General features: G+C 26.3%; 1 long non-coding RNA gene across 3 annotated transcripts; it reads right to left on the reverse strand.

Annotated features, from left to right (window-relative positions):
- Window positions 1-130: 130 nt before the first annotated feature.
- LOC127744870 (uncharacterized) lies at window positions 131-11,345 on the reverse strand. 3 transcript variants are annotated; one of them, XR_008006117.1, is made up of 4 exons: window positions 10,501-11,345; window positions 10,283-10,380; window positions 9,785-9,900; window positions 131-286 (listed from the first exon to the last, which is right to left on the reverse strand). It is a non-coding gene; the product is annotated as an uncharacterized LOC127744870 (long non-coding RNA). The 3 variants fall into 3 exon arrangements; XR_008006118.1 differs by lacking the exon at window positions 131-286 and adding an exon at window positions 6,317-6,639; XR_008006116.1 differs by lacking the exon at window positions 131-286 and adding an exon at window positions 6,406-9,277 and having other exon boundaries at window positions 10,501-11,283.
- Between the last annotated feature and the right edge of the window lie 133 nt (window positions 11,346-11,478).

Here is an 11,478-nt window from a genome sequence, read left to right on the forward strand (position 1 = left end):
TTTTCTACATTTATTTTTTAAAAAATATTTTTCCTTTCAATCCGGTGATCAGCATAGAAATGAGTAATAGAATTGAAATGCATATGCATTTTCTCTCACCATCCATCACCATAATTTAGAGACTAATATATGTAGGCATGCAACTTAATGCTTCCGATGCATTTCAATGAGAGGAGGTTGAGAATTTAATTCGAAGTTTCATAAATATAGTATTACAATTTATGGTTTCAATCTGCTTGGTCTATGTACAAAATATGGGCCAATTCTATGGACTTTTATCCAAATCCTGCAAAATAATAAGGTGAATATTATGATGTTTAAAAGATGGTGTTTATTTATTAAAAAAAATTAAAAATTATTGTTTACTTTAAAAAATATAAAAATAAATAATTTTTATAAAATTAAAATTTATTATAAAAAATAAATTAAACAAAATTTAAACAACAATTTATAAACACCATAAAATTAGTCAAATAATAAACACTGTACACAAAAACCTGACATATTATTTCAGAATCTTTGTACTTTTGCAAGTACATCATTATTATCTTTTACCAGTCTCACACACAACCCTTCCTCCCCTTGTCTTGCAACGACATATTTGAGACAAAGACAAACAAAACTCTTAAAAAAATTATTTTATTTTATACATTTTTAGGATAAAATGATTTATTTAACATTTAATTATGCATTGTTTGTCAATTTTCCATTATATATCTAAATTATTTTTATTTGCATAAATAATAACACTTAATTACATATCATCGGTGCAAAAGAATCTTGTACTAAATAATACATATAAAAAAATGAAACCTTAAAAAAACATAATGAACAAGCAGGGGTTAATTATAATAGTGGGCCAAATAATTAGTTATTAGAGTAGATCTCACTTAGAAACTAATTAATTATTAATCATTATTGGTAAATATAGTATTAAAAAATTTTCACATGTACTAGCTACTCTAATGATACAGCAGTCTATCATGTACGGATCGGTGGCAAGTAAAATTGTTGTCGTTTTGCATGGTGCGTAAAGACAAAAAAGCCCATAAAAAGATAGGAAAAAGACGCAAAGGATATTATAGTAGAATGGAATATGTGGCTGAGTCATGAATCATGATAACTTGTATTGGTGAGCTTGTAACGAATTGGAAAACTTTGATGAACTATTTAACGATGAATTATTGTTTCAATAGTAGATATTTATTAACAATTGTTTATTTGTTTTGAATTGATATTTTTTCTAAATTATATATGAATATTTGATTATTTATTAAAATTAAAAAATAAATATTATCACTTTTATTTCGATATTGTCACTTTTTTTTATGAATTTATGGACACATACAATATAAATCATAAATAGTTTGACATTATTAAAAAATAAAAATATTAATATTATTTCCTTTAAAATTATGGTTAATGGCTGACTTAATTCAACGTTACATGTATAACTTGCTGAGTGGGTTCAAATGAAAATTTTTATTAAAATATTAATTTTAAATTTAAATAAAAGATTTTAATAATTTTTTATAATAGAGATATTATAGTTATTTTTTATAAAAAAATATTAATTTAAACCAATTTAAAATTTAGTTCATAAATTTTTTAACCAAACCAATTTGTTCAATCTAATTTTGACAAAAAAAATAAGATTTTTAGTTGATTATATATATTAAATTTTAGTTAATGAAAAATATTTTAAAAAATGATATTTGAAATATTTTTATATGAGTAATTCCGTTAGCTAAACCCTGAACATAATCGGAATAGGAAATGGTGGGTGGTGCATGGTAAATTAATGTAGTTGGATGAGAAGGACAAGTGAGTGAGCGACGGAATCAAATATGAATGATCATTTTCAAGCTATGTTTGTTTTGGTGGGTATATAATAATTGTCTTCCTTTCTTTTTAGGAACAAGAAAACATTTGCGTGTGACTCTATGGGACCCACCTTTCCCTATGACGAAGCCACGCCTGCCGCCTCTATCCTGCTGACGGCTGATTACCGGCGGATATGGTGCCGGCAGAATCCCCCACTTCTCTCTCTTCTGCATATATGCATTAATTCATTTACAGATATGCATGCATATGATAGACCCTATTCACTGACCCTTCAGTTTCTATTTTGTTTTATTCCCTATTTTTTCTAAGGGTAAAGTAAACCATGAGATGTTGCTTTTTGAAGATTTTTAGTCCCAAATTCAAAATGGAAGCGGGACAGATAGTTATGATTTTTAAAAAGAGCAATGTTAGAACTAACAATTTTTGTAATTTGTAGTCATTAAATAGTCATTAATAATGATTTTAATAGTGTGAAATTAGTATGAAATTTTATCTAATGACTCATTTTTTTTTTGCTGGTTACATGCAGAATTTAACAAAGTTACTAGTCTCCTAAATTTTTCCTTTCAAAGATTCTAAAGCTTTGACAATTTGTATGGTAACATTTATTTTTTTGTAATTTTCAGAAAACTAATTTTGATTAGATTTGTTGATTTTTAGATTTTTTTGAAAGTAGCACTACTTTTATTACGTGAGTTTGCAAGTATAGCATCTAATATAAGTGTTTTGGTGAAAGATTTTGAAGTGATTACTTAATTCATGTTAGAAGAATATAATGCATGATTGGAACAAATAATCTTCAACATAAATGAATGATTAACTGAATATAATATCAGTGATGGTAATAGTTATCAGAGGTTGAATTTTGAAAAAAAAAAAAGATTTAATAACTTTATACAATAATATGACAGACTGATAATACAATACACTTCTCTAAAGGAGATTATAAACATCATAATTAAAAAATATAATAATAGTAAATATTGTAATTCTATTATTTGGGTATAATGTTAGTGAATTAATAATAATGTAATGAGTGTATGTGCCTAAAATAATGACAATGTTAAAGGAGAGTGACGGATTTAAATGTATTCTAATATTTATATGTAATAATAATATTTTGATTAAATTATATAATATAATTAGTCAAAATTTATCTTTTACACACACAAGATATGATCAATTGCAGATGAAGTCATCTTTGATTTTGACTTTAATAATTTTAGTATCCATTACTGAATTTTTTTTCTAAAATAAAATAAAAAAATAATTAATGCTCTAAATAAGATTTTTGAACTTTAATTTTTAAAATACAATTCTTTTTTTTTGCATTAAGGAAAATTCGCCACACTCCCATTTGTGTCAAGACATTGTAAAACGTACGTTCTCATGGTTATGTAACCAATACCTAATTTAAAACAAGAGAAATATTTCTTACAACTATAGTCTAATAAACATACTATAAATAGAGCCAAATTATATACTTTTTATAAAACAATCTGTCATCTATTTCAGTCCGATATCTGTAATAAATTTTTTCATTCTTTTTGTCTGTTACTGTAATATTGTCCAACAGAATGCAATATCAAATTCTTCAACACTGTTAGACTGTTGACCTTCAGTATCATATAAGTAATTATCGGTTGTCCAAATCTAAAACAATAGAACCTTTTTCATCATGCTATTTCACTATCATAATAAATGCATGACAATAGATTCATTGACATTGTAGAGAACAAATATCAAGCATGAGAACGAAGTTAGAGAATGAAATTGTGATTTTGAATTCTATTCTCCATCAAGAATGATTTTATTTTGGAAACTCAACATAAAATTCATCGGATGCAACGAACTTACCCTTAATGAAAAAAAAATCATATTCTTGAAATTAAAGTTTAAAAATTTTGTTTAGAGAAATTTTTTTATTTTATTTTAGAAAAAAATCCAAACTTTGATGAACTATTAACAAATAATGAAGAACTATTGTTTCAATAATATGTTAACAATTGTTTATTTGTTTCGAATTGATATATTTTTTAAATAATATATGAATATTTTATAAACCAAGTTGAGTTTCTCTAGTGTTTGCTCACTAATCCGCTTAAGTAATTGTTGCAGGTTCGAATCCCACCTTGTACATGCAATAACTCATTAGCCAACGACAAACTTTTAAATAAAGCTCAATACCACCCTTAACCTATCGAATTGGAAAATACCGTAAAATACAAAAAAATAATATGAATATTTGTTATTATTAAAATTAAAAAATTAATATTATCACTATTATTTTGATGTTGCCACTTTTTCTTTATGAATTTATGCACACATACAGTATAAATCATATATAGTTTGACATTATTAAAATATAAAAATTAATATTATTTATTTTAAAATTATATTAATGACTGAATTACTTCAACATTACATGCATAACATGCTGAAGCCTGAATGAGTTCAAATAAAAAATTTTACTAAAATAATAATTTTAAATTTAAATAATGTTATTTTAATTCATAACTATGTTATTAGAATTAATATTTTTTTAATAAATTAATAAAATAGAACAACATATACTATATATGTGTTTTATATTTTTTTTTCTTACATTTCAGAAGTTTTAATTCATATAATTGAAAAAATCAAAATTAAAAAATTATAAATTTTTAATTCATCTATGCATAACATGAATTATTAAACTTATAAAGATTTAAAACCTAATGTTACAAACATGACAATATTACATTATTATAATTTACTTTTCCAACTCAAATAAAATTATTTAATTTGATTTATTATTTTTTATTTTTTCTTTCCTAAAAATTAACATGACATGATTATTTATAATTTTGATTGTATTAACAAATACTATTTCACTTATTTCTTTAGATTTTTTTTCGGAATTCTGTAATGTGTCATGAGTTCATTTAAAAAAATAAAATGACTAAATGTTATAAAGTATGAATTTTTTATTTAACAATAACTTTTATAAAAAAATCATATGAATGAAAAATTATTGTTCGCAGTTATAGTAGCAGTGTCACTTGATGTTCATGTCGATTCAAATCTTAAGAATCAAAAAAATCTTTTTATATTATTTTTAAATAAGGTCAATACATTTTTATTGGATCGGACTTTTTTTTTATTTTTGAAGATAAAGATTCAGTTAGATTTAAATAATAAAGGGACAGAAGTAAACAACTCTAATTATAGAAAAACAAAAACAACAATTTTTTATTGGTGTAACAAATTTTTATTGTTTTAATTGAATAACTATCTCATCTAATTAGATGTTAAAAATATATTAATATAATAATGTTTGAAGCGCGAGAAAAGCTTTTCCGTAAATAGATTATTTATTCTTGTTATGAGGCTTAATTATTAGCTATTTTTTATTACGGAGTGACGATCATAGAAAAGAAGTATATTAATAAAGAATTTTTTCCATAATCAAAGGAGCAATTAGGCTAATAAAATAAAAGATTTTTAACTAATTCGTTATCCTAAAACAATTTGATGGGAAAAGCAAGTGAAGAGAATAGGGAATAGGGAGAGTATAATAATGCTATGAATAATTCAATATCAAATACTGGTAATAATATCAACAAAACAATGTTTTTCATTGCTTCTAAACATGTTGAGCGTTATATATTATTGTATTGTCAAAGGCGCATCATTTCATAAAAGATAAGAGCCGTCAATAGGAATTTACTGATCTTTATTAGATCGTTAATATTATACTAAGGTGTCTTCCGAGTATAATAAATTAGTACAATTATTCTTCTTCAGACACATCAATAAAATTAAAACATTCGTACCAAGATCAAGTATTAAATTCTTTTTAACTTGCTTGTTTGTTGTATTAATATTAACGTACTCGATACGAAATTTCGCTGAATTAAAAAAAAAAAGTTCCCCACAGATTATTAATAGAAAATAAATTTAACTGTGACTCCTGTTTTTAATAATTTGACATAAATTTTCCTATTTTTTTTTCCCAATTCAATTAAATGCCAAACCAATTGCCATCAGGATTCAGGAGCATTAGTTTCATACTTTCATTTCATGTGTCCAGCCGTCCACTTGTTCTTTTGATAAACCTTTTTTTTTCTTCTATTAAAAAATACTTATATAATTAATTAATTATAGATGTATTTGAATATAATTTGTAAAACAAGAATTTTATTAAAAAGTAATTATTCATAACAACATAATTAATGTGATACCGAGAAAATCTTTAGAATTAGTTTCTCAGGAAAATCTTACTTTTAAACAAATCATCATTTTTTAATTAAGTGATCTTTTCTATTTATATAATAAAATAGAACATATTAATGGCTTCTAACAACCATGATCGATAATTCGATATAGCTAAAACAATAAAAAAGCTATGGTAGATTAGAGATTTTAAGATAACTAGCATAGTTGTCCTTGACATGAATCTATACATTATTCGAAACTAGCAATCAAATCATCAGGAAGAACCTTCATCTATTCATGAATTGAAACAAGAATGGCATGCATGGACAAACTTACTCACATCAATATGGGATAACAACAAAATGAACAAATAACAAAGCTACTTTACTTCAAGGTAGATAAGACAATGATGACAAAAAACAGAGAGGCAAACATTACCTTTGAAACAAGCAAGTGTTTAAAGAAAGCAAGCAAGTTTACAAAAAACAGGAGTGGCCTGGGAGACTTCTGTTGGTTATCCAAAAGTAGCGTCGAGTGTAGAATCAGAACCCCGAGAGATATATCTAAATTTCTTGTACGAAATAAATACACCATCTCCTATTTTACTTTTAAAAAGCTATTAGCAAATAAAACAATGATACAATGACAAACATATAATAATAATTGATGGACAACTTTTAATGACGACAAAGGATGTAATCTGATTTACTGATTATAATTCACTAACTCTAGTGTGGTTAATCAATTAATAGGGAGTGGAGTAAGGGAATAGAATATAGTGAGCAAGGGAATTTCTGTAAGTATTTAAAACATTTCCAATTAAATGGAATCTTCATACAAAGTTCTAACTAATATTCCATTGAATAGGTATCATATTGATATAACTATAAAGGTAAAAACATAAAATTACAAAAAAAAAATTGAATCAGGTCAAGCCCTCCTATGCTATACAATTATGGTAAATAGTTGAAATATTCAAATAGCAACTTCAACTAAAATTTACGTCAATCTTTTTTGAGAAAAATAAATTTGCTAAAGATAAAAATAATAATGAAATTACAATAACAATTTTTTAATATTAATAAAACATGCAGAGGATAGGGATGAAGAAAGTGACGAAACAATAATCTATGAAACCTTTCGAGAAAATTTAGCCAAAGATCTTCCAATTATTCAATTAGTATCTCATTAATGTCTAAGACAGTACTCGTCTCTTCCTTAATTCCAATTGTTCACAAAAAAAATAAAATAATTATAATTAACTTACTAATCAATAATCATACTAAATTTATTAACATGTGAGCAGTATGATTCCAACAATTTCTTTCAAATAGTAACAAATTAAAAGATAGAAAAATTTTACACTTGAGTATACTTATAACAGAGACTAACTCTTTAGAATACAAGCAGTTTAAAAAATGATATACCATAACTTTTGCATGCAACGTACACCAAAATTTATAAATCGCTACCTATTGTGTACTATTTTAGGATTAATTTTTCATTAAATACTATGAAAATGATATATTATCAAAAAAATTTTTATATTTTTTCATTACCAAAACTCTTATATTTTGATGTATAGATTGTTTGCAGAAATTGTTGTATTCAATAAAATTTAAAAAGAAAGTTGAATTTCGTGTGGTGCTATTAATATATAAATTAATATTAAACATAGGTTCGAAATTCCAAATTACCATGAAGAAACAAATAAACAAAGTTGACGTTAAATATGAAGATATGATAGAATCATATTAACAAATTTTTCTTTTAATAGCCAAAACATAAAGAAATGAGAGGGACGTTCAGAGACAAAAGTTTTGGATACATTTATTTATGATAATTTCAAATTTTTGGCTGATGAAATATAAAATATATCATATAAAATATAAAATATATCATATAAACATATATTTTTTTTCACACAAAAGATTGCTTTCTCAAAGTTACTTTCGTTTCATTATGTTTTAGCTTTTAAAAATAAAACACTGTTCCTTTAGGATAGTTTTAAATTCGAAATCGATATCTAATATTAAATTATATAACAAAAATTTTACACAAAATTCAACTCTCCTTTTTATACAAAATAACAATTTATACAAACAATCAATATATAAAAATGTAAAAACATTGATAACTAAAAAATATAAAATAAAAATTCAATATATACTACTTTCATAGTAACCAAAGAAAAATCAATCCTAAAAAAATAGAAAATATACGGCGTTAGTAAAAGTCTTGAATACATTGACATAAAAAAATTATGATAAATCTTTTTTTTAACTACATGCTAAATTTTTAGAAAAAAGTCATTATAATTCAACTACACCCAAATATCAAAATTTTTATCTTCCAAATTTTTACAATTTGAATGAAATTAACAAGGTTACGGCACTAATGCTAATAAAGTAAATATAATTTTTAAATCATTGTATTATTACATTTTAATTTATTTTTATAATTTATCAATATTTTTAATTCTTTTATTTTAGTAAACAACAGATAAGCAAAAAAATACTGTCTTAATCTTAAATATCAACAAGACACTAGTACACAAAATTGGAAAATCTTTGGCCAAATTTTCTTAAAAAACTTCCTTAACTCTTGTTTCGTCATTCTATTTCACTATTCCTCTATATCCTCAATATATCATATTAATATTGAAAAAATATAACTGTAATTTTAATGTTATTTCTCTTTTATTGAGCAAAATTATTTTTTCCGAAAAAAAAACGCAAATTCTAATAAAAGTTGCTATTTGAATAACTGAACAATTCACCAAAATTGTATGGCATAGGGGCTGATTTGATTCTATTTGTTTGCAATTCTATATTTTTACTTTTATAACTACACTAGGACATTACATATTTGTTAGGGCATTCGATGGACCTTTCTATTAGAGTTCCATTAAATCAAACGGTTCTAAATATTAACTAAAATTTGCTAACTCATTATATTTTATTCACCTAAAAAAAAATTTCTAATACTCTACTGAAATTGATAAATTACCATCGAAAAAATCCTTTGTTTTCATTAAATATCGTTCATCTATCATTTTATGTTTGTCATTGTACTATTATTTTTTTTTCATAAAAGCTTACTTAAACATGAAGTAAAAAAATAATGTATTTATTTTTCACATATGTTAGTCATTCTTATAACAGGCTACATTATCTTTCTTTCTTCTGTTGTAATTTCAGCTTCTAAAGACTTTACAACACCACCCAACAAACAGCTGCATTATCACATATAAGAATTGTCACATTTAAAAATTTTAACATACATATTTGTATTATGAATGTCTTCCACTATGAAAATTTAGAATATTTACCTGAGGTACTGAAGTTCTCTGAATATTTTTTTTTAAAAAAAAAAGAAAAAAAATGTAAAACATACCATTGACTTAATAGTTGTTGAAAACCAAACTGGTAATCAAACTAATCAGACTATTACATCATTAGGTAGTTGATTCAATCGATTGACTTGGTCCGGCATAAATAAAAAATATAAAATAATTAAAAACTTAAAATTTTAAAAATACATATTTTCATTTTAAAAACAATAATCTCGATTTCTAAAATAAAACACAAGAACAAAACGACAACCATTGGACAATGCGGAACAACAACAATATAGAACATTGGATAAAAATAGATCACATATAGAACACATATCAATAAATTAATTCATTGAGATAAAAATTTGAATAAAGAAATGAAGGAAATGGGTAAGGAACGCTTACTTCGCGACTTTTCGAAGGCGGGTATAGGCTTCAAGCACATTGGATTGACGGTAGCTCTGGGGGCAGCAGAAAAGTTGAGGATTATAGATGGCGTTACCTACAGGATTTCTGGATCTCTGTGAAACACATAAAAAAGGGAAGGAATATCACTGCCACCTGCAATAATCCTGGCGCAAATCGAGACAAAATTTTTTGCATTTCCACCAAGGAAGCAAAAACAGATCGAAAAAACACGAAAGATTCACATCAAATAGACAAAATAAAATATTCACACAACTGCAAACACGGCATAATATATATATATATATATAGTAAGATATTTTGTGCTATATTAATTCAAACAGAATCAACAGATCCAAACACTAAAACATCCAAGCAATTTATTCCCAGTATTATTTACATATAACCAACTAATCAAGACACCAAAAAACTATGAAAACACAAATGAATCAGAGAATACAACAGAATATATTATAAAAATAGCTATAAGGGCTTCACCACTGCTCTGAGAATCCTCAGCTTGATCTAGTTTCAGCCCTTTCGATCAGGTTCCGTGGGCGAGTACCTCCGTTTTTGTGCTTCCATGAGCGAAGAAACTGGCCAAGACCGAAGAGAAATATGAATCAGAAGCTGGAAAACAGGGTTGAAGAGATGGGGTTTGGGAGTATGAGAGAGAGAGAGAGAGAGAGAGAGAGAGAGAGAGAGAGACTCTTCACCTTTTCTAGAAAGCCGGCGCGAGATGGAGTTCCACGAAGCAAACCAGAAAAAAGTGTCGATAAAATATTTCACCGGTGAACTAACCAGCGTCGTCACCGTCGCTATGCTCTCAGATGACGATTTCGAATAGCTATGGTTAGGATTTCAGGTGGGGTCTTAGCGATTGGTTATCTCAGAATAATGAAGGAAGAAATTGGCGAAGATTGAAGAGACGTAGGAACTGGATGGAGGAAAACCGGATCGAAAAGGTTTGGGTTGGGGGAAGAAAGAGAGAACAACGGAGGCAGTGTGTGTCTTAAGCTATAAGGCAGAGAGAGATAGCCTCTTCCTCTTCTTCATTCACTTTCCCTTTCCCTTTCCCTTAAAAATTAAAAACGAGGCCAAGCACTGTTGGCGATCCCCTCCTTTGAGAATCAACCAATCAGAACTGTTTACATGGATTCTCAAGGAACCACTTCGCTAGTCTCCCACTCCCAAACCAAAACTCAACATTCAACAAGAAAGGCTGAAGCAGTGAAGCTACATCTTGTTTCCAACAGTTTTTTGTTAAAGCTAAATCGTTTTCTTGGAAACATTCTTTTAAATATTGGGCCCGGAGAGGTATACTCCCAAAAATCGAGCTTTACCCTATAACAGAGAAGCATGTTTATATTCACTTTGGTTGTTTTCTTGGGCTTTTGGCTTCTTTGTATACAAAAATCATTATTTAATTTGATCCTGGAATTTAAAGTCAGATTTAAATTCACCTTTAAAATTATAATAGTAACTCATATTAATCCTTCAGCTAATTTTCGTAAAGACTATTTCCTAAGCTAAAGACTATTTCATCAGTTATTTGTTAGTGTGAAAACGTGATTTTGGTGTGTCTTGAGTTTTTTTAGCATTTCACTGTGCCAAAGTTAGCATTTAACTTCTCTTCCTTTTGAATGAGAAAAATTGAATATGTTGATTAGATTTTATAATTTACTACCCGTGCG

Source organism: Arachis duranensis, chromosome 2 (assembly GCF_000817695.3).
Source record: "Arachis duranensis cultivar V14167 chromosome 2, aradu.V14167.gnm2.J7QH, whole genome shotgun sequence".
Classification (NCBI taxonomy): domain Eukaryota; kingdom Viridiplantae; phylum Streptophyta; class Magnoliopsida; order Fabales; family Fabaceae; genus Arachis; species Arachis duranensis.